This window comes from Sus scrofa, chromosome 18 (assembly GCF_054392235.1).
Source record: "Sus scrofa isolate SSC_HxYL_T2T_F1_AM1 chromosome 18, Sscrofa_HxYL_maternal_Yorkshire_Landrace_v2.0, whole genome shotgun sequence".
Taxonomy (NCBI): domain Eukaryota; kingdom Metazoa; phylum Chordata; class Mammalia; order Artiodactyla; family Suidae; genus Sus; species Sus scrofa.
The window spans coordinates 56,289,028-56,313,446 of NC_139400.1; the positions used below are offsets into that span (position 1 = coordinate 56,289,028).

The following is a 24,419-nucleotide window of genomic DNA, read 5'->3' on the forward strand; positions in this document are numbered from 1 at the left end:
GCTGCTGGCCTCTGCCACAGCCACAGCAATGCGGGATCCAAGCCTGACTGTGACCTACACTTCAGCTCACAGCAACACCAGATCCTTAACCCACTGAGCGGGGCTAGGGATTGAACCCACATGCCCACAGAGACAATGCTGGGTCCATAACCCACTGAGCCACAAGGGGAATGCCTTTTATTTTTTTTGGTAGCTCCTTTAATGGCTACATCTGACCTGAACTGACATGGAGCTATTTGGGGGCTTTATTTGAATTAATAGGAGCGTTCATACATTTTGTTACAAAATATTAATGCATTTAACTCTCAGATGCTACTCCAGGTCCTGCTGGAGCTGTTATTATAGGATATATGTACCATATTATCTTTCTAAAATTAAAAACAGTGGGAGGGATCGGGAGCTTGGGGTTAATGGATGCAAACTACTGCTCTTGGAATGGATTTACAATGAGATCCTGCTGTGTGGCATTGAGAACTATGTCTTGATACGTACATTGCAGCACAACAACGGGAGGAAAAAGTATGTATACATGTGTGTGTAACTTGGTCCCCATGCCGTACAGTGGAAAAATAAATAAATACAAGAAAAATAAAATTAAAAACAGCAAAAAAATTTTAAATATTTCTGGCCTCAAACGTTTCAGAAAAGGGACTTAAGACTTGCGCCTAACAGGAAAAAAAAAGTTGGCCATTAACATAGAAACACAGATGTTTGTATTTTGCGTTTGTCTTCATTTCACATCACAGGGACTCTGCATTCTCTCTTGTCAAGTGGATGAGACCTGATACAAAGCTGTTCGTCTTCTGAGGCTATCGGTGTGGAATATGTGGGTTATCCGGGGACAGAATCTCTTCCCTGTCCCATTATAAATTATAAATCCAGGAAAAGAAAGGAGTATAGTGTCTGGATAGGGCTGGACAGTCGTGGGTCTAGTTGTCCTCAGCTGCAAGTGGACTTTATGCTGTGGTCAGGATGGATGCCTCTTAGCTTTATTGAGAACTGCGTATTTGTTGTATTTGTTGTCTGTAAGAATGTCTATACCGAGATCAACTCTTCAGCAAATGTGCTGTAATTTTTTCCATATTGTTTGCTTTCTGTTCTTTTCAAATCATTATGTTCTTTATGAAGTTCCATAAAAGAACCTCTTGAGATTTTTAAGCGAAGGTGACTTGGATCAGATGGACTCGGCACACCTTTCTGCTGGTACCCAAACTATGTGCAGACAAGCCCTGGGCCTGCAGAACAAACCTTATTCCTTCTGGTTGTGTAACAGGTGACATAGAGGAATGTGAGCAAGATACAGCTTTGGGTCGTTAGAGAGACAGGTGTGGATACGAATCACTGTGAAGCCAGTCTGGCTGCTTTGCAGTTTCAGTCAGTGGAGTGAAGTGTGAGAAAGTAGGAAAGGAAGTTTGGGGAGAGCCTTGAATGCCCCCCACCACGTGGTTGGTCTTTATTTTGTATATCATTTGTTCACAAGTTTTGCACATAGACGAATTCCATGTGACGAAATGTGCTGCATTTCAATGAACTAAATATTTTATGTTAGATTAGATCTCTCTTCTTACTAGATGCTCATAAAGACAGATGAGAATTGATGCCAAAAGTTATGAAAATGGGAAGGGAAGAAACTTAAAATGGAAGAATATCTATTACATCTTTTTTTTTCTTTCTGCAATTCGAGAGCAGTTTGCGTCATTTGATTTTTGTAATGGAAGCACCTTGGCCCATCTCATGGGATGTAGGGGCTGTCAGAGCCAGACTTGAAAGCCAGTGCTCCGGCAACGATGAGTCACTGCAGACCTTTGCAGGCGGGGTGATGTGATCGGTGGGACTCTCCAGGAGGAGCGTTAATCTGGAAACTGCATGTGGATGTTTGAGCAGGGAGAGCCCCGCGGTTGGCAAGCTGGGTCGGAGCTATTGAAGTCATCAAGGCAAGAAGCAGTCATTGCTCCCTGAACCTGGCAGGTGGTGGTGGGAAGAAAGGAAAAGGGGAAATGCTGGAAGCAGAAACTTTAAGATGTATGTTACATGCAATTGATTTGTCTCCACTTTTCTTATTTTATTCCTCAAGGGCACGTCTAAATTGAAAAGAAGGAGGAGTTCCCGTTGTGGCTCAGTGGTTAACGAGTCCAACTAGGAACCATGAGGTTGTGGGTTTGATTCCTGGCCTTGCTCAGTGGGTTAAGGATCTGGCATTGCCATGAGCTGTGGTGTAGGTCAAAGATGTGGCTTGGATCTGGCATTGCTGTGGCTGTGGTGTAGGCTGGTGGCTACAGTTCTGTTTAGACCCCTAGCCTGGGAACCTCCATATGCTGCGGTGAGGTCCTAGGAAAGACAGACCAAAAAAAAAAGGGAAGGACGATCCAGTTACAAGGAGTTATCTAATCATAGATCAGGTCTTGCAGGATCTCCGCAGAGTTCAGGGCCCGCATTTTATCTGCATATGTAAAAGGTTATGTGTCTGAAATCATTGCTTATGCTGGTAGAGTTCTCCTTCTTAAGGAATCTTTGGATCATTTTTCTGCAGAAGGGTGCAGAAAAATGAAGAAACTTTGAGTGGTCTGGGAGGTGTGAGCTCTCAGTGGGCAGCTGTTCCTTCGAGCTCCTGGCTTGTGTGGTCCAAGGTGCGGGGGGGGTGCTAATCTGACATTCTCATTCACTGCCCGTCATCTCCCAGGTTTCAGCAACCTTCCATCTCTGCTCAGCAGCCCACCCCTCCCCCCCCAACTCTTCCTTCTGAGAAGACCCTTCTCTTGGCCAGAGCCCTTCTCTCTCCCGTCTGCCTCTCTCACTCAACCTGCTCTTTCTTTCTTTTTTTGCTTTTTAGGACTGCACCCACAGCATATAGAGGTGCCCAGGCTAGGAATCGAATTGGAGCCTATGCCACAGCCACAGCAACCAAGCCACATCTGTGACTTACACCTCAGCTCATGGCAACACCAGATCCTTAACCCACTGAGGGAGGCCGGGGATCGAACCTGCGTCCTCATGGATAATAGTCGGGTTTATTACCACTGAGCGGCAATAGCAACACCAACCCCTTCAGACTCTGAATTTACTCCCTGGATTCCCACCCAGTTTTCTGCCTGGCCTTTCCTTCCCCACCTCTCTCTGCCCTGGTACCAGTCATCTCTGCACCCCTTTGATCCTCTAAGAGAAGTACCCATCTCTTTCTCCAGCTCTGAATCAACCCAGCGGTCTGCTTCCACCTCTGTACTCACCGTGCAACTGATTCCTGACTCCCATACAAATGGATGGTTTGAGGTTGACAGAATGATGTTACTTGGAAGTCTTTGTCCTGATCCGAAGTTTACACCCTTTCCCACTTTCTTCCGCAGCTCTTTCCAGCCTTTATTGTTCTCTTCAGGGTACAGCTTCTCTTTCACACCTTCTCTGTCTGCGTTTGAACTTGCCCTCGTTTTATCCAGCAACAGAGGGAGCTAGGAAGAAATTCTCCCCAGAGTTTTTTATGGAACTATGTCATCCCAACCTCAATCCTGTTTCCCAAGGTCGCCTCGTCCCATCCTGGCCTGTCTATAACTTTTGATACTATCGCCTGTTTTATCAGTTGCACTGCTTTGGTTCCAAATAACAGAAAACCTGAACGGAAGAGGCTTCAATCAGAGGTTCCATCAAAGATGTCTGGAAGGCAGACAGTTCTGGAGTTGCTTAATTTGTGGCTTGATGGCATCATCAAGGACCCAGTTTCTTTAGTCTTTCCTCTCTGTTGTTTATAGCACATTAACTTTATTTTCTCTCCAAACTTGTCCTGTCTGTTGGCCAGGATCATATCACAGGCCCTGGCCTAAGCCAGTCAATGGCAGGGGAAGGGGATTATCTGGGAGGTTCAGAATTGTCAAGGTTTAGATTCTGGGGTTGGGGAGGAGCCCAGGCACCCCTCAACCACATAACTTTTCGGTAGCTGAACAAAACTGGAATTCCGTTAGCAATGGAGCACAAGGAGAGTGCTTATGGGCAGGCAGTTACTAGTAGCTTCTACAGCTACCTCTTCAGCTGAAAGACTTTGCCTCCTTCAATTATGATCACCAACTTGCTTTTTTTTTCTTTAGATATTCTCCACATCTTGATTTCATTCATTGATTTTTCCTCTTTCTTCCTCTTCCATCTCAGCTTTGCTGGTGCAGTCATTTCACGAGGTCTCTGTTTCTTGAGCAGTGATGTTGCCTGGGACTTAGTCATGTCTCTGATTTCACCTGTTACCTGTATGCTGACAATTCTTACGTCTGTGTCTACACTGACCACTATCTCTTGAGCTCCATTTTCTTTCTTCTCATCTTTTCTGGTGTTCTCTATCTTGAGTAATCATATCATTTCCTGCGGCAAAGAATGTTGCCTCCTGTTGTATATTTTCCCCTTAGTAACAGAATCCTTTTTTTTTTCTCTGCACATTAGCTCAAAACACACAGATAGCAAGAAAACCTCATTATCCAGCCTTCCCTGCAGCTAGGTAGAGCCACATGACTAACATCTGGCCAACAAGTGTCACTTAGGAATATTGGGTAGGACTTCTAGGGAAAGCAGACACCTCCTTCAGCCAGGAAATATGCCCTTTTTCCCCATTTCTCTTTCCTTCTTCTGGCCTTCAAATCTGAATGACGACTAGAGTTCCAGAAGCCATCTTGGACCCTGCAGAGATGACGATGGAATCCAGGACAGAAAGATGCTGGTTCTTTATAAAAAATCTGTCATACCTTCTTTGGGATTTTTTTTTTTTTAACATGGCAAGTAAGCCCTTGTTTCCTCAGGCTGCTATTGGTGAGTTTTTCACAGTTTCTAAGAGATATTTCTATTCCTGTTGCCGAAGCAGGACACACCATAGTTTGCCTTTCTCTCCCTTTTTTACCTGTATCCTAAGTCATAGGTTATCCTTTGGAAGTAGCTCTAGAGCTTGGAAACATAATATGAAACCAGAAGAAGAATATCCATTCTACGCTCATAGATTTGTTCCAAGTAGACCGTCTGACTCTGGCAGCTCTGGGCAAGGTCATGTAGGATAGAAATTCATACTTTATTGTTGGGACCAGCATTTGGAACAACCACTGTAGAGAATAATTTGGAAGGAGGGTCTTAGGTTTAAGATGTCCACCTCTTACAGCTTCATCAACCAGTGGGTCTCTTTCCAGATTTGTGAGTCTCTTCCACGTGTACTGGGAAGTATGTGCGCTCTGTTCCCTGCTCTGTGTTCGTTTGAGCAAAGATCTGGAAGCAACCTCAGTGTCCAGGAACAAGATACAGATGAATAATTGTGTATTTATTCAACTACATTCTATGGAGCAGTTCAAATGAAAGACCTAGAAATACATATGTCACTGTAGGTAAATCTCAAGAATAGTGTTGAATAAAGGTATCAAGTTGTGGGTTACTTAAAGCAGGACACCATTTATGCAGTTTGAAAAAATATAAATAAAACCTATTTATTTAAATTCTTTTATTATAGTTGATTTACAATGTTCTGTCAATTTCTGCTCTACAGCAAAGTGACCCAGTTATACATAGATAAACATTTTTTTTCTTACGTTATCTTCTCTCATGTTCTATCCCAAGTGATTGGATATAGTTCCCTGTGCTGTACAGCAGGACCTCATTGCTTATCCATTCTAAATGTCATAGTTTGCATCTACTTACCCCAGACTCCCAGTCCATCCCACCCTGTCCCCCTCGCCTTTGGCAACCACAAATCTGTTCTCTATGTCCGTGAGTCTGTTTCTGTTCTGTGGATAGGTTCATTTGTGCCATATTTTAGATTCCTCACATACCTCATACGGTATTTGTCTTTCTGACTTACTTCACTTGGTATGAGACTCTCTAGTTCCACTCATGTTGCTGCAACACATAAAATTTGTTACTGAGTATCCTTCTCTTATCACTGCTGCTGCTGTCCCTATTCAGGGTCTCATTAGTTTTCACCTGGTATCTACTGTTAAGAGCTCAGTAAGTTTTCTCTTCCTTCTCCATTCTCTTTATTTTAGCTCGCCTTCGATGCTATCACCAGTCTAATCCTCTGCTTAAAAACCCTTGGATTTCTGGAAGTTCCTGTTGTGGCACAGTGGAAAGGAATCCGACTAGGAACCATGAGGTTGCGGGTTCAATCCCTGCCCTCGCTCAGTGGGTTAAGGATCCATTGTTGCCGTGAGCTGTGGTGTCGGTTGCAGACGCGGCTTGGATCCTGCGTGACTGTGGCTGTGGCATAGGCCAGTGGTTACAGCTCCAGTTCAACCCCTAGCCTGGGAATCTCCATATGCCTTGGGTGTGGCCCTAAAAAAGTAAAAAAACAAACAAAACAAATCCTTGAATTTCCTACTGCATATAGGACAATGCAGTCCATTAGGCACTGTTAGCATGGTGTTCAAGGTTGTTTCTAGAATCATGTCCCTTCACTTCTTCCCTGTCCTGACCAGACGTGTCCTCCAGCAGGTCCTTGAGGTTCCTGGGCCGGCAGGCAGTCTCTCTGATGGGAATGACTCTCTCTTTTTTCCCTGGGTTTTCAGGGCCCAGATCCAGGGTCCCTCCTTGTCTAGAATCCTTCTACCTTCCCGCTCCGAGAGACAGAGGGGCTATTGCCTCCCGTCTGTGCCCAGGACGCTCGGCTTCCTGATGGTATAAGAATGTGGCCTGGGGTATTGGGACCTTGTTAAGAACAGGATCTTTGTCACGTGCCTCTTGAAGACCCAGGAACCTTTCTGCATCTTTTTAGCACAGGATCCGTGATCATTAAAGCTTGTATTGGGAGAATTTGTGTGTGTGTGTGTGTGTGTGTGTGTGTGTGTGTGTGTGAATTGTGAGAGGAAAAGTCAGCCCCAAACATAATTTGTACTCATGTCTCAACTTCCTTTGAAAAATGCACACCTGTTCTAAGGCCCCGAGCTTCAAGCGGAGGTTCCAGTTCATCTTTTACGAGAACCATAAAGCTGGTGATGCTGTGTTTTAGGAGAGCGATAGAAATGATTTTATTGGCGATTTTAAAGCTACCTTTTCAGCCAGACAAACCCCAGAAGGGATTCAATGGTGATAAAAAACACAAAAAAAGATGCCTTCCTTGAGACTATGTCTGTTTATGATTGGGCCTTCACCCTGCATGGTTAAAATAATTCTCACTTACTGCAAAGTAAACATCAGAAAAATGAAACAATTTTTAGAAGACTATTAAATTCTGGCGGTTCTGGATTTCTCTTTCTGGGCACACAGGTACAGATGATTACACAGTATCCTATGAATACTGTTCGATGACTTTTTAAAAAACCTGATCTGTCTTGAGCACGTGTCCATGTCAGCCAGCTGAGCTTCGTCATCCTCCTCCCTCCCTCTTTCTCTCTTGCCCTGTCTGTCTGTCTATAATTTTTTGGCCGTGTCCACAGTACGAGGAAGTTCCTGGGTCAGGAGTGAAACCTGAGCCACAGCAGTGGCAATGCTAACTCACGAACTGCTAGGCCACCAGGGGAACGCCATCATTCTTTTTAAAATCAGGCATCACGGAGTTCCTGTGGTGGCTCAGCGGAAACAAATCTGACTAGTATCCAGGAGGACGCAGGTTCGATCCCTGGCCTCGCTCTGTGGGTTAAAGATCCAGCGTTGCCATGAGCTGTGGTGTAGGTCACAGATGCAGCTTGGACCTGGTGTGGCTGTTGCGTAGGCTGGTGGCTATAGCTCTGATTTGACTCCTAGCCTCGGGGCATCCATGTGCTGCAGATGGGGCCCTAAAAAGACAAATAAATAAATAAATTCAGGCATAACTTATACTCTAAGCTGTATAAATCTTACATGCACAGCATAACCACCCCCTAGATCAAGGTATTATAGTACGTTCTAGCACTGCAGAATGCTCTCTTGATTCCTTTGTGATGTGTAACAGTTCCGAGTTTGGTTGAGGAGGTGCTTACATGAATGTATGTACATGTGATAAAGTTTTATAGAGCAGTACACAGTACCCATGCACACCAAACGAGTGCAGGTAAAAATTGGTGAAATGCAAGTAAACGCGGTAGTCTAGTTCATTGTATTGTGCCAGTGTTAATTTCTGTGTTTTGACTGTAGTTATAATAGTGTGTTGTCATTGGTAGGAGCTAGGCGAAGGGTACACTGACCACTCTGCATTATTTTCGCAACTTCTTGTGATTCTATACATATGTGTATTTTTTGTCACATCTGTGGCACATGGAAGTTCCCAGGCCAGGGATCAGACTTGCTGCCTTAGGTGTGACCAGTACCACAGCTTCGGCAATGCCAGATCCTTAATCTGCTCTGCCACAAGCCACCTTCCTGTGATTCTTAAGTTAGAAAAAAAGTCTCCCTTATGCTCGTTTTATGGTTTTTAATGGATGTCTTGCAGGTTAATGTCTAGATATACAATAATTTAACCAATTCTCTGCATTTTCCAGAGTTTATACTGGTACAGATGGCTTCGTGATGAGCAACCTTGTACATATTTTTCAAAAATAAGTAGAGACAGAACACTGTAACTCAAATATAATGAAAACATTTTTTTTAAAATAAATAGAAATTCACAGGAATTCCCTGGTGGCTCAGTGGGTTATGGATTTGGCATTGTCACTGCTGGTTCCATTCCTGGCTCAGAAACTTCCACATGCCATGGGTACAGCCAAAACTCCAAAAATCAAAAACAAAACTAAAAATTCTTTGAAGAGAATCACCATAAGGTTCTTGTAAGTCACTTCCCAATGACTGTATACAGTTTTCAAGATCATACCTTATCTTGAAATGAGATGATAGATCTGTCTAGTGGGGATAATTAAGTCTCCCAGGCAGAAGGTATTTTGGCAAAATTGTAATTTCTGGATTTTCCACCTGCCCATTGCCAAAGGTCAGGGTGGTTGAACTCTGCACCAAGGAATAGAATTTATAAAGGAAGTGCAGCTGATGGTCATTATGTTATTTCTTGAGGGTGAAATATTTCTAGAAAAGATTCATTTAAAGATAAGCTGCATGGAGGGAGTTCCTGTTGTAGCTCAGTGATAACGAACCTTTCTAGTTAGTATCCGTGGGGATACCAGTTCGATCCCTAGCCTTGCTCAGTGGGTTAAGGATCTGGCGTTGCCATGAGCTGTGGTGTAGGTCACAGACATGGTTTGGATCTCATGTGGCTGTGGCATAGGCTGGCAGCTACAGCTCTGATTTTACCGCTAGCCTGGGAACCTCCATCTGCTGCAGGTGCGGCCCTAAAAAGAAAATAAATAAATAAATACATAATAAATAATAAAGGTAAGCTGCACGGAAAACTCAGTCTGACTTACAGTCTTTATTTAAGAGATGGAGCCGTTTGAATAGTTATGCTAAGTTTTCCTGGATTGTCCCTCCTAATTTCTTTTTTTTTTTTTTTTTTTTTTTGTCTTTTGTCTTTTTTTTGTTGTTGTTTTGTTGTTGCTATTTCTTGGGCCGCTCCCGCGGCATATGGAGGTTCCCAGGCTAGGGGTTGAATTGGAGCTGTAGCCACCGGCCTACGCCAGAGCCACAGCAACTCGGGATCCGAGCCGCGTCTGCAACCTACACCACAGCTCACGGCAACGCCGGATCGTTAACCCACTGAGCAAGGGCAGGGACTGAACCCGCAACCTCATGGTTCCTAGTCGTATTCGTTAACCACTGCGCCACGACGGGAACTCCCCTCCTAATTTCTAATCTGAGTTTGAGAAGACACAGGCTTCTTGAAAACCACAGGTCACACCATTCCTCAGTGGTTTGGGGCAAAGATATAGGTTTTTGATAAAGCACAGGTTATATGAGGATTGTTTTCCATTTGGGCGCAGCAGGTACTTATATTCTAATAATTGATGAAGGTATTTTATTCTTGTTGCTGTTTTTTGAGCGCAGTCTTCATTTCATTTATATTGTTATATCCTATTGTTTTTGGAATGCAGTTTTGAGTCACTAAAGCTTCCAACTCAGACACATGAGAGGAATATAATGAAAAGATAATTACTTCTCACTTACTTGTCAGTAAGATCAGTGATGCGCATGCTGTGTTTGTCTAGTATTTGAATAAAAATTTATTGAGATCATTGATATTGTTTTTCAAATGAGGCCCGCACTGAAAAGGTGAGACTGGAAATTCCCGTCGTGGCACAGCAGAAATGAATCCGACTGAACCATGAGGTTGTGGGTTCAATCCCTGGTCTCGCTCAGTGGGTTAGGGATCTGGCATTGTGTTGCCCTGAGCTGTGGTGTAGGTCGAAGAGGAGGCTTGGATCCTGAGTTGCTGCGGCTCTGGAGCAGGCGGGTGGCTACAGTTCTGATTCGATCAGACCCCTAGCCTCCATATGCCGCAGGTGCAGCCCTAAAAGGACAAAAGACGAAAAAAAGAAAAAAGAAAAAAGGTGAGATTGAACTTTTTACACTTAAAAACCTGCTCTTACATCACCGTATTTTCTATTGCTTCCACTTGCTTTTGATTCTAGCTGAGAAAAACTGACTTTCGGCCTCTTGTTTTAGAGCAGCCCCGCGTAGAATCTGCCTTTTCGCATCCGCTCCATCGCAGTCTGTCCCTTCCTTCTCTTAAACGTTGCTTTTATCAGTTTATCCATGGAGCTATTTATAGACGAAATCAGTTGTCCTGCCTACAAACCTTAAAATTTATTTTACCCTTTCTATTTTTGCCGTTTATAACCCTCATGTATATACTTTTCATCTTTGGCTGAGATTCCACATTTTAATAGCACAAAACCATTAACTTTATGAATTTCCCATCTGTTTCTTTTCTCCACTAATTGTATAAACATTGACCTTGGATAAGAACTGGGAGCGTCTGCAAATACGTGCCTAAACTGGAATTTTAAATAAATCGTGGCAAAACCAATGGTCTTTCTTTTGCATAACATGCGAAACATTTTCCCGTCTCACCCATTGAGAGAGAGCGTGTTGCTTTTCACCTTCACGGGTCTGTTGCTTTTGAACTCCGGGGCCGCGTTAATAAATGGTCGAGCTGAATTGCCCCGGGCTCGCCTCCCTTTTCAGGGAATTGCAGGTGATGCTAATGATCTTTTTCCTCCCTGAGCACGTGTAGTGCAGCAGCCTCTCTCATCTCCCTTTTAACCTTGAGCTTCGAAACCCCCTCTCAGCAGGGCCCCATGCTGCAGGCTGCTGCCTGCCGGGCCTGTTATTACTCCCTGAATCACTGCTGGCCTTATTAAACTATTTTGGGCAGCAGCCTCTCCCTGCTCCTCCCCTGAACCGTGAGGAGTGGAGTTGCCAAAGCAGCGCAGTCCCAGTGTGGAGCTGGGACGTGAAGGAGGGAAGCCTCCCTGGTTTGTAACCGAGGCTTCTGCCTCGCAAAACAGTAGGGTGTGTTCGTGAAAATTTGTTTGTTTGTTTGTTTTAAAAAGTGATCCCGGGAGTTCTCACTGTGGTGCAATGCAATTGGCAGCTAGGACACAGGTTCGATCCCCAGCCCTGCACAGTGGGTTAAGGATCCAGCCCACAGCTATGGCTCAGGTTACAACTACAGCTGGGATCTGATCCCTAGCCTGAGAACTCCATATGCCACAGGGCAGCCAAAAAAGAAAAGAAGAGAAAAAAAGGATCCCAGAAACTGTGTTTTTATGTTCTAGCATTTAAAATGCTTAACTGAAAGGTACTTTGGTCTTTCCCCGCCCCACTTTTTAAAAATCTCCTCTAGCATGTTGGTGAGCCGGGTTTGGGCTGGTGGTCCCCTGCTCTTGTGTTCCCATCTGTCTCAGGTCCATGGGCCCACAGTGTGCACCTTGACCAGGAAAGGCAGCACAGCACGGTGGATAAGGAAGAGGCCTCCAGGCAGACAAGCCTGCATTCATATCCCAGGGAAGGAGGGCAAATGACATAACCTCCTTAAGGTTGTGTGCCAGCGTTATAGGCTGGTACAAGGATGAGGGTAAGACATGGAAGAACCAGTTAATGGGAAAACTGACCGCTGGTTAGTCCTAGTCCATAGGGGAAGTCCTCCAGCCTGTGTTAAGGAGACCTTATAATTCATGTAATCTAGTTTTAAGATCAGTCACTCTTGGAGTTCTCTTGAGGCACAGCAGGGTAAGGACCCGGCCTTGTGTCGGTAGCGACTCAGGTCACTGCTATGGTATGGGTTCGATCCCTGGCCTGGGAACTTCCACAGGCCATGGGCACAACCAGAAGAAAAAAAGACCAGTCACCGAGATCCAGAGAGATTGTACTTGCCTGGTGGCACATAGCTGTACATGGAAGAGCAAAGGTGACAACTCCGACTTTCTAACTCCAAGGCTAAGGTCTTCCATTATTCCATATAACATCCCCGTATGTTACTGGTTCAGGGCCCTATCTGAACTGTTCTTAGGCTTGTGGATGGAGGTGTTTGCTGTTCATCAGAAGATGCCCTTTCCCTGTGCTGCTGTTTCATACTTCATTTCCTAACCCCTTAACAAAAAAAGATAAACAGACAAGGTGTTAATTTCCTTTTGTTGCTGTAACAAATTGTATTATGTTAAGCCACAGGTTCAGTGGCTCAAAGTGATACAAACTTATTTCTTTAAAGTCCTGGAGGTCAGAAGTCTAAAATCAAGGTTATCAGCAGAGCTGCGCTCTTCCTGGAGTCTCTTGTGGGAAGTCCACTTATGTGTTGTCTCTGACTTCTAGAGGCTTCCTGCATCCCTTGCTTGGCTCATGGTCCCACATCATATCCCCTTTTCCATCGTCACGTCTCATTACTTTGCGTTCTACTAACTCTCCTCACCTGCTTCTCTCTTATGAGGACTCTGTGATTATATTGGACCCGGTGGATAATCCTGGACAATCAATCCAGTTCCAGGGCTGTAACTTTTTTTTTTTTTGGTCTTTTTAGGGCCGCACCTGCAGCATATGGAGGTTCCCAGCCTAGGGGTCGAATGGGAGCCACAGCCACAGCAACACCAGATCCGAGCCGTGTCTGTGACCTACACCACAGCTCATGGCAATGCTGGATCCTTAACCCACTGAGCGAGGCCAGGGATTGAACCCGCAACCTCATGGATACTAATCAGGTTCGATAACCACTGAGCCACGCCGGAAACTCCAGGGCTATAACGTCCTATCTTTGGGAAGTCCTTTTTGCCATATAAGGTAGCACTCACTGGTTCTGGGGATTAGAATGTGGATACATTTGGGGGCCCTTATTCTACCTACCACAGCCAGACCCTCGGCATACAACCCAGAATTCCCAAACTGCCCTTCTTGTTCACCTCTAGTTCTCGATGTCTCATTTATCAGCCTGCGCACATCCATTTTTGCTAGCCCTTGGCTCTGCTCCCTCTGTGCCCCATAAGGAAGTTCTCCTTTTAGACTAGACCTATTCTAGAAACGGGCGGCATTGACACCACCCACTCAGATAACTAACTGCTCATGAGTCTCAGCAGTGGTTGGGGATGGATTTCTGGGAGCATTTCCGCAGCTCACTTTGTACCTCTGAACATGTGCTTCCTGTGAGAATGTGAAATAATTTGGGGAATTAACAAAACTCATCGTCAGAGTCTACCATGTAAGTATTTGGGATTTAGATTAGGAGAGGTCTGTCTTCCTCTTTTTGGCTATAGGTCATATTTGAATTATTGTTAGCAGAAATCTCATTGGTGAATTTATTTAATCAGGGATCCTTCTGCTAAACCTAGGATCCCTAAACCCTAAAGCTGCATGGAAGGCCTTCATGAGCCAGCCCTCTTGGGGCTGGGCAAAGCCCTGGGATTGCTTTTCTGGAAAGACTGGACCATACCTCTCATTAGATTTTTAAAGAGGTTGGTGACTGAGGAAAGGTTGATGACCAACTCAGTTGATGGCAGGTGGATTCTTTGCCACTTCCCCTTGGAAGAACATTGTGTGTATTTTTCATATGTAATACAATCCTTTTTTAGTTGCGACTCCACTTTCCCCACTCCTCTTGAAATAGACCTCCCACTGAAGCCTATGTCTTTTTTTGTTGTCAGCAATAAAAGGCTTATTCTATTTCTGCTGGCGTATTCTGAGATATCTTTAGAACAAGATATAGGAAACCTTTGTTAAGTGTAAGCTGTATCTCGGATGGGCAATATATAATTTGTTCAGGCAGGAATTAAAGATAAAAAGTGTAGTTCCCCCACCCCCATATACCTCCAAACACCAGATGTTTTATTTGCATTTTTTTCATCACATGCTTCTTTGGAATTGAAAACTAGTATCTTGCCATGTATTCTGCGCCCCCTCCTTTGATCACCATTGACCCTTTCTTCTGACTCCTCAAGGTTCTTCATAAAGAATGTGTGATATGTTCCTGCCTTTATCACTCACTGTACCCTCACCTATCCTTTAACCATACTTTTGCCTAATGAGAGGGAACCCAGAGCGTGAGGACTAATTTGGAATTTTCCTAGTTTCCGTGCATTGCGAGATCTGTGAGGTTTATCTGTAGATTTGCTGTTTGAGTCACTCGATGCATTTAAAGCTCAGTGAGTGAAACATAAATGACCAAAGTGGATTATTTATGCTTTTTGAATCATCAAGATTTCTTAAACGGGTACAATTTGGAATTAAGCTCAGATGACTGTGAGAGGGAATTCATTAAGGTTCCCTGATTTGGCAGAGCGGCTTTGAAGCACCAGGCAAAATAGGGAGCCATACATTAAATCAAGTCTCCTTTCTTGATGAGTTCTTCTCTCCACCCCTTTTTATGCTTTTTTTAATTTATTTATTTTTTGTCTTTTTGCCTCTTCTAGGGCCGCTCCTGTGGCATATGGAGGTTCCCAGGCTAGGGGTGGAATCGGAGCTGCAGCCGCTGGCCTACACCACAGCCACAGCAACGCCAGATCCGAGCTGTGTCTGCAACCTACACCACAACTCACAGCAACGCCGGATCCTTAACCCACTGAGCAAGGCCAGGGATCGAACCTGCAACCTCATGGTTCCTAGTCAGATTCGTTAACCACTGCGCCACGATGGGAACTCCTTTTTTTGCTTTTTAAGGCTGCACATGTGCCATGTGGAAGTTCGCAGGCTAAGGGTTGAATCAGAGCTGCGGCTGCCAGCCTATACCACAGCCACAGCAACATGGGATCATTCACCCACTGAATGAGGCCAGGGATCGAACCCTCATCCTCATGGATGCTAGTCAGGTTTGTTACCACTTAGCCACAGTGGGAACTTCCTGGTTGTTGCCATTAATGTGTGGTGTTTAGAGAGAATAAATCATTTGGCATTAAATAGAATCTATACACAATCTCCTTGACAGCTGTGGGACATTATGCAGAAATAAGGCTTAACTATTATGAAAGGAATCTGTTGCTTTTGACAGAACTCATTTGTGTTCATTTTTGTTTAAAACAAGAATGTAAGTTTCATTTGGCCTGACTTAACCCTTTGAGGATAGGAAACAATTGAGGTCAGGATAGCTGGTCTTTACAGCATTAGGCAACTTTTTGGTGACAAAGTTGGTGGTAAAATTCAAGACTCCAGAAACAGACCCAGTGATCTTTCATTATATCGTATCGCCTGTGTTCCACAGAAAGAGTAAGAGGTGGAAAGTTGAAGGACCCAGATCTCATACCTTGTAAACGAAACCACAGCGTGGTATATGCCTCCACACCCACCAGCATGGGTGAAACTTGCTGTGCGCTGGCTTGGATATGGAGCTGGTGGAGCCGTCAGGCATGGCTGGTGGGACGGCTGGCGGGGGTATAAAAAGGCGTAGCCATGTAGAGAGCAATTTGGCAGTTCCTAACGTTAAACACATTTACCCGATGACCTGACAGATCAGCTCCTATGCATGTCCCCAAGAAAGGCCTGTCTTCAAATGTTCATAGCAGCTTTATTATAGCCAGTGAAAGCTGGAGACAGCTCACGTGTTCATCAACTGGTAAAAAGACAAAATGTGGCATATTTATCAACTCCATGGAATACTACTCAGCAAGGAAAAGGAAGGGACCACTGATATAAGAAATATGGTGGCTGGAACTCAGAAACACTGTTGAGAGAGAAAGAAGCAGACACAAAAAGAGCATATTCTGCATGATTCCATTGAGAGGAAGTCCTGAAACAGACCTCAGAGGGGCGGGTAGGAGAGTTGACTCCAAAAAGGCATGAGGGAACTTTCTGGGTGAGGGAAATGTTCTTTATGTTGCTTGGTGTGGTGGTTATCTGGGCATTTACAATTGTCCAAACTCATCAAAGTGTCCACTTAAAAGGGGGCATTTTGTTGTACATAGATTACATCAAAATGGTTTTTTAAAAAATAAAAGACAGGATAATGAGAAGGTGCTGAACAGCAAAGCACAGATGGTATAACGCATAAAATATTTTTGCCATGCCACTGAATTTTCTCTGGTCCCATTTTCTCTCTCAAAACTGTGGTCCTTCTGTTCCTGTCCCCTTGCCACTTGTCTGCGAACACATATAACTACAAGCCAACACACCATTGGGGAAAAAACTGAACAACCCGCCCATGCGCATTTCCATAAGCAAGTCTCTTCTGTGCTTGAGTGTATGTTGCCAACTTAAGCAGGAATCATGGGAATCATTTAGAGCTTCAGTTATTACTTCTTCTTGAGTGACCAGAATTTTAGCAGCATCACTATACATGCAAATAAAATAATACCTGGAGAAATGCCAGGTGTTTTTCAGTCTTCTCCAGGAGGAAGTTGGAGGATTTGTAGGCTAAGTTGAATTTATAGCTATATTCTCTGCTTAAGGAAAAAAAAAAACCTAAAAATAAAAACATTGGCATCCCAGTTGGTGTTCTGAGTCATGTTTTAAATCCTGTAAGCCTGTAGCTTAGCAAAATGCTCCTCCAGAAACTCTAAACTGCCTATGCAATATGGCTCCATCTTGCCAGCTCCCCTACCAGCTTCTTTCGGATCTCAGCAGAGTCTAAGACTAGCGTTGGAGTCATGTGAGTCCCCTTGAAATGAGATCTAGACATAAGAGGAGAGCAGCGTTGCTTCTGAATCAAAGATGCCCAGGAGCTTTCTCTTCAGGGTACGTGGGGGTTCTTAACTAACGCTTAGAACCCAAGCCACACAATGGAGAATCTAACTGAATAAAAATTAGTGTCTGTATTCATTCAAGTTTTCTTGTGCTCAACTAAACCAAAATCATGCCGCCAGTGTTCTCTGTCACAGTTTTGGCTTCCTTGCTTTCACATCATGCACGTATGAGATCATTCACCAGAACGTATCAAGCACCTATCATATGACAGGTATTTTGTGGGGCTGCAGGGTATAAGGATGAAAAGGAGCAGTATCTGCCATCCAGGAGCTTACAGTTCAGTAAGGAGACAGACACGCAAGCAAAATGTTCCCTTATTTTAAATACAGTTGCTGGAATAAACTAAGTGCAAGGGCAGTCTGGTGTATGCCAGCCTGGGAATGTCAAGTGCACTTGATCCAGTGTGTCATTTAAAGCCAGTGTTTCCTTATTGATTTTCTGTCCAGATGATTTATCCATTGATGTAGTGGGATATTAAAGTCTCCTGCTATTATCACCTGACTGTCTATTTTCTCCTTTAGGCCTGCTAATATTTGCTTTATATATTCAGGTGCTCCTACACTGAGGTCATAGACATTTTGCAGATGTATCCTCTGGTTGGATTGACCGCTTTATCATTACATACTTTTCTTTTTCCCTTATTACAGCCTCTGTCTTATTGTCTGCTTTGTCTGGTATGAGTATTGCCCCCTTAGCTTTCTTTTGGTTTGCGTTTGCATAGAATATCTTTTTTTTAATCCCTTCACTTTCAGCCTGTGTCTGTGTCCTTGCATCTGAAGTGTTTTGTAGGCAGAATAATGATGTGTTGTGTTTTTCATTTATTATGCTACTCTGTGTCTTTGATTGGAGAATTTATTCCATTTGCATTCAGAATAATTATTGATAGGTGTGAACTTACTGCCATGTTGTTAATTGTCTTCTAGCTCTTCTGTAATGCCTTGTTCTTTCTCTTCACTTGCTCTCTTGCCTTGACGATTCGATGTGTTAATTTTCAGTAATAGTATGCTGAGATTCCTTTCTCTTTTTCCTTTGTGTATCTGGGAATGTTAGGGAAGAGTGAATAGGAAGCATCCTTGGAGCTACAACCTTAAGGGAGGGTGACATCCCTGCCGTGCGTCCAGTGGGGGCGGAGTGCCTGCTGCAAGGGCTCAGGGATGGTCGTGGGGAACGCAGGTGCATTGGTGTTGCTGGAAGGGGAAATGTGAGGTGGCTAGTTCTGGGAACTGAGGTCTGTGTGTAGCGCAGAAGACTTGTAACTTCTTATAAGTCAGTAGTTCTCATCTTCTGCATTTGAAACATCTAGAAGGCTTTTTGAAAATGTTCAGACCTATATCCCAGGACTGTTGAATTTCTATATTTAGGAAGAGGACGTGAGTGTGTATTTTTCTTTAGAATGTCCATGGATGACTTATTTTTTTGCAGGGGGGGGTGCTTTTTAGGGCTGCAGGTGCCGCATATGGAAATTCCCAGGCTAGGTGTTGAATTGGCGCTTAGGCGCCAGCCTATGCCACAGTCACAGCAATGCCGGATCTGAGCCATGTCTTCGACCTACACCATAGCTCGTGGCAACACCGGATTCTTATCCCACTGAGCATGACCAGGGATCAAACCTGCATCCTCAGAGAGAATATGTCAAGTTCTTAACCTGCTGAGCCACAACAGGAACTCCTAACATGAATAATTTACATGTTGTATTCTTCATAAATATCTTTAGAGGAAATATTATTTATTGAGTAATAATAAATAGTAAATAATAGTATTTGCTCAACTTTTCCTCTGCTAGTTGGGCATTAAGGTTGTATCCACTTTTTCCCTGTTACAGATGTTGAGTCAAAGGGTAAGACTATTCTGTACCACTTTGATAGCAATTGCTAAATAGGTTTCCCAAACCAGTTTACTTCTTTATACTGCTCTAATCAGTATGTGTCAAAATTTGCCAGTCCTTCTTCTCATTGGGTACTGATACTCAAAATTGCTTTCCTAATTTCATATGTGGAAATAGTGTCTGGAACTGGATCAGGTAAGAGGAGATGATTGAACTGATGCAGGGCGGCTCACAGAGTCACAGGGCAGGAAGCTGGAAGTGCAGCAGGAGCTTGGCAGGGCCTCCCACATGGCAGAGATCTATCCAGGCCTCCCTGCTCCCCACCGGGCCGCCCACCCGCCTTGGCCTCTGCATCTGATTTGTCTCCCTTTGTGCATCTGTTTCTTGGCCTCTGGCTCTGTCTCATTGCATGTGCGTGTTGCCTGTCTTCCTGGCTCTCACTCTGCCTTTCTCTGTGTCTTGGTCCTCCCGTCTCTCCTTGTCTGTCTGTCTGTCAGTCCCTCTGTCTGCAGGCCCCACCATCCTATTCTCTCACCTCTGCTTTCCTTGCACCTGGCGAAAAAGAGCGCCTCCCCTCCCCCAACCCCACCCCTGACCCCCAGCAGTACCACTGGTCTTCTTTTTTTGTTTTATTTTATTTTATGTTTTTTGGTCTTTTTATGGCTGCACCTGTGGCATATGGAAGTTCCCAGGCGAGGGGTCGAATCAGAGCCAAAGCTGTTGGCCTTCACCACAGCCACAGCAATGTCAGATCTGAGCTGCATCTGCAGCCTACACCACAGCTCATAGCACCGCAGGATCCTTCACACACTGAGCGAGGCCGGGGATCGAACCTGTGTCCTCGTGGATCTTAGTTGGGGTCATTCCCGCTGAGCCACGAAGGGAACTCCCCACTTGCCTTCTAAGTTGAGTGGCCCTCAGAGGCTGCCTTGGTCCCTGTGTCGGCTTAGGAATTCTGGACAAAGAGACTCTGGTTGGCTCAGCTTGGTCATGCAGTGGCTGCCTTTGGTTTGGGTCACTCCCGTGGCCAGGGAGGGGTGGGTGCAGGAGGGGCCGGTTCGCAGAGAGCAAGGCGCCCGAGGCAGGAGCCCGCAGTCCGTGCCTGGAGCAAGGCTGTGCGTGGTCCTGAGCCCCCAGACCTGAGGAGCTGCCCTCTGCAAAGACCATTCAGTGAGAGCCTCCTGTGTTCTTTTGTGGGCCTGCTAAAGAAAGAAGTGATTGGTGAAGGCCCTCTCTTGACGGATGATCGGGCGCAATTAAGGGGGACGGTCTTCTAGGAGCGTATCTGCTGTTCCCAAGGGGAGGGAAATTGACTTCATTGGTCCCTCTCTGCGGGCGTGCAGAGGGTGTGCAGCAATACTGCAGGGGCGTTCGGAGGGTTACACTTACACGTTTGCTTTTGCTTTTTTTGCTGGTCCCTCAGCCCCCCCCCCCCATGTTGACCCTAAGGTAACAGTTGCACTTTGCCGTCAGAATTAATCCTGGGGTTTTCTGTCAGGAGCGTGATCCATCACGTTCCCCTGAGAAGCTCTGGGTCAGGGAGAGCGGCTGGTTGCTGTGGGGCTTGGATGCAGGGGCAAGAGGTCCTTGACCTGAAATCCTGAAGCAGGGCTGGGGGATGAGGTGCAAATAGCAGGGGTGACAGCGAGACTGTGAGACACAACCAGGGGGTCAGGCTAGAATAAGGGCAGCCTGAGGACAGGGGCTGAACTCAGTGCAGGTCTGGAAAGAGCCAGGAGAGGGGACAGGAGAAGGTGGGAGAAGGGCCTCCTGAGTTACTACACACGTTCCCACCCTCATTTGCGGTTTATTGTCGTGATGAATCACGTGTGTGTTCCATTTCTTTGGTCGTTTAATGAGGGATACGTTATGTATGAAACTGCATCCTAAAGGCACCAAGGTAGCCGCTGAAAAGCTAATTTCCCCCCCACCCCGGTCACTCAGCCACACTACTCCCTGGGCGAGAAAATTCCCCACTTGAGAAAATTGAGGCACAAGGAAGCAAATATTGCAAGGTCACTATCACAGTGTATATGCATGATTCTAAGTTGTTTCCATTTATTGAAATTTTTTACAGAATAATGCCATTCATATATTTTAAAAACTTGTTACACATTTTTGGAGTTCCCATTATGGTTCCCTGGTAATGAACCTGACTAGCATCCACGTGGGTTCGATCCCCAGCCTCACTCAGTGGCTTAAGGATCCGGTGTTACCATGAGCTGTGGTGTAGGTTGCAGATGAGGCTCAGATTTGATGTAGCTGTGGCTGTGGAGTAGGCCAGCAGTTGTAGCTCCTATTCAACCCCTAGCCTGGGAACTTCCATATGTCACAAGTGCATCTCTAAAAAAAAAAAAAAAAAAAAATCTGTATTTCTGATGAGTGCATGTACTCTGTTTCTGAATTATGGAAAGTCTGGAAGTATACACATCTAACCTATAGCAGTGATTACTCCTGGACAGTGCAAGAGGGGGCCAGAATTCAAAGTGGTAGTCAAGAGAGGATATTAGCTTTATCTGTTAGGTTCTCAGTAGAAAAAAAAAATACATTTACAAGTTTTCTGTGAAACTAAAATTTAAAAAATAAAGCACAGATTTCTTTGGATGGTCGTTTCAGGATAAGTCTCTTCTCTGACACATTTCTTCCAGGTCCTTATGAGAGTCCGTTATTCACTCGGCTACAGTTAGTGAAATCTGCTGTGTTCCATGTACTGTACTAGTTGCTAAGAGCTCTCAATCCTTTGCCAAATTCCCATCGTTTTAGTCTCTAGTCCTTCAGCTTCTGATTAAGCTATTTTTATTTTTTTTGTCCTTTTAGGGCCATATCCGCAGCATATGGAAGTTCCTGGGCTAGGGGTCAAATTGGAGCCATAGCTGCCGACCTACCCCACAGCATCACCAGAGCCTCATCTGCAACCTACACCACAGCTCTCAGGAATGCCAGATCTTTAACCCACTGCGCGAGGCCAGGGACTGAACCCACATCCTCATGGATATAAGTTGGATTTGTTACCGATGAGCCACAACAGGAACTCCTGATTAAAATAAGCCTTGGGAGTGCTGGGACACAGGTTCGATCCCTGCCCCCGCACAGTGGGTTAAGGATTTGTGTTGCCGAAGCTGCAGCTTAGGTCACCACCATGGCTGGGATCTGATCCCTGGCCCAGGCACTCCATATACTGCAGGGTGGCCAAAAAAGAAAAAAATAAAAATAAATAATAAATTACGTGCATGATACTAATGATATTAAAGGTACAGAGATTCCACATGTGTCACAGTTACGTCCAGCCTCTGTGCTGGATAAAGGCTGTGCTCAGGCTGATGAAAACCAGAGTTTGTACTGAGCACAAGAGACACTGAGAAGTTGCTGAAAGTCACCCTTGTTCACCTATCTGTCCTACAAAATTAGCTTGGGTTGTTCTTTTAACTTGTGATGTGTTGGCTTGTATGCATATGTGTGAATGTCTATTTTAACCTACATAGTGGTATTTCTGAGAAATAGAGATACTGTAACTTTTTTTTTTTTTTTCATTGTGGGCCTGAGTCATCACTGAATATAAAGCAAGCAGGCAGATCAAAGATCAGCTGTTTAGAGATTGAGGGTCCATTGAGCATCACAGCCAGATTTGAGCTTGAAGGTCATTTTAATATTGTATCCAGATTTGGCTTTTAGTCATTGAGTTTTAATTAGACCTAATTAAGTTTTCATTAGCCCTCTGACTGCTTGTAAACAGTCCTCCAGTGACCTCGCCTGGTACTGCCCACTATGATAGAAGAAAGCCTTTGAGGTTTTGGAGGGCCAGTGTTTGATTTCTGGATATTACTGTCAGAAACCTCTCAGATGAGGATCTATTTGTGAGTTCTAGAATGACTAATGCGGCGACTAGGGTTGGCATGTCTTAACATAATTTCTGTGGGTGTTTCCACGTGTTGAAGTTGACTTTGACCTTTGACTTGTGCTATTTCATTCTTTCCTTTCCATGAGGTCACTAGAGCATAACAGATTGGTGAAGATAATTTTTGAAGGGATGTTGACTTTCACTCTTCTCCTTCACGTTAGATATCTTTTCTCTGCCATCATAAAGTCACATTAGAAATGTAGCTTTGGGAGTTCCCACTGTGGCTCAGCAGTAAGGAACCCAGCTAGGATCCATGAGGAGGCAAGTTCAATCCCTGGCCATGCTCAGTGGGTTAAGGATCTGGTGGTGTCGCTGTGAGCTGTGGTATAGGTTGCAGATACAGCTCAGATCCTGCGTTTCTGTGGCTGTGGTGTAGGCCTTGCAGCTACAGCTCTGATTCGACCCCTAGCCTGTGAACTTCCATATGCTGCAGGTATGGCCCTAAAAAGCAAAAAAAAAAGGAAATTCTTTAAAAAGAAAAAGAAAGGAAATGTAACTTTGAAGTAGCCTTGAATTAAGTATCAGATCTAACCTCACTATTTTTTTTTTTTTTTTCGTCTTTTTGCCATTTCTCAGGCCGCTTCTGCGGCATATGGAGGTTCCCAGGCTAGGGGTCTAATCGGAGCTGTAGCTGCTGGCCTACGCCAGAGCCACAGCAACGCGGGATCCGAGCCGAATCTGCAACCTACACCACAGCTCACAGCAACGCCGGATCCTTAACCCACTAAGCAAGGCCAGGGATCAAACCCGCAACTTCATGGTTCCTAGTCGGATTCGCTAACCACTTCGCCACGACGGGAACTCCCTAACCTCACTATTCTTGTAAAAAAAAAAAAAAAAAAAAAATTATGGATTTGGAACTGATTCTATTACAAATGTTTCACCATTAGCTCTGTCTCATTTTTTTAACTGTAATATAAAGATTAGGACCTAAGTCACAAGATAGGTCTGAGAATTTAAAAATGTAACAGAATTTAAATATGTAAAAGTGCCTAGCATGCTGCCTGGGAAGTGGTAGATAGAAAATAAATCCCTGTTGCCTTTCCCATGCCATTCTCATGGATGCTAGGTCTTTCCTCAGTACCCTGTAAGACGGTTCTGCATTCTCCCTTAGAGGCAGCCTTCTTCCATTTAGAAACCGTTTTCTCTAAAGCCATCGTATGGAGTGGTATTCCTGAATGTTCTAGTCTGTTCTGTGGTATTGTTTAGAGTACGGTACTTGAGACTTTGTTCACTGCTTTTCCTCTAGTGTCTAGAATGATGCCTGACCAATAGAAGTGATCAGTAAACATTTGATAAGCGAATACTAAATGCTGATTCCATTTCCTGTGTATTTGGGGAAATATAGAGAGATTGGTGTGTGTCCGGTTGTGTGAATTTTTTAATTTCTGAGGTTTTTTTCCCCCACAAGATTTCTTGGAGCACTTTGTCCATTCAGCTGAGTGGGCCACTCCCGGGCGTGGTGCTTCCTTCCTCCAGGTGATGTTGGGCTGCCCCGTCAGGTGTTTGCCTCTTCAAGGTAATTTGGGGCTGAGATGGGAAGGATGGATCCTGAGTAGTAAACTGTAGAGAGCAAGGAGGAAGGGAGGGGGGGACGCTGGGTTTGGGGAAGGTGAGTGATGATGAGAAAAAAAGGGAGGGACTTTTAGGGAAAATTGGGTCAAATAGGGAAGCATGTCGCCAGTCTCTGAACGTTGCTTATGGTTTGTATGTGACAGTCATGGCTTCTCATGA

General features: G+C 44.7%; 1 protein-coding gene across 11 annotated transcripts in view; it reads left to right on the forward strand.

Moving 5' to 3' along the window:
* The window catches only part of OSBPL3 (oxysterol binding protein like 3), a 193,708-nt gene that overhangs the window by 41,007 nt on the left and 128,282 nt on the right, over positions 1–24,419 (forward strand). For 2 of the 11 annotated variants that reach the window (XR_014834145.1, XM_021079015.2), the window contains exon 1: positions 13,348–13,492. The exons of 8 other annotated variants lie outside the window; for them this stretch is intronic. The gene's annotated coding sequence lies outside the window, so the exon portion shown is untranslated. Of the gene's footprint in view, positions 1–13,325; positions 13,493–24,419 lie in introns of those variants that run through there. One more of the 11 variants, XM_085005702.1, reaches the window with a different exon arrangement.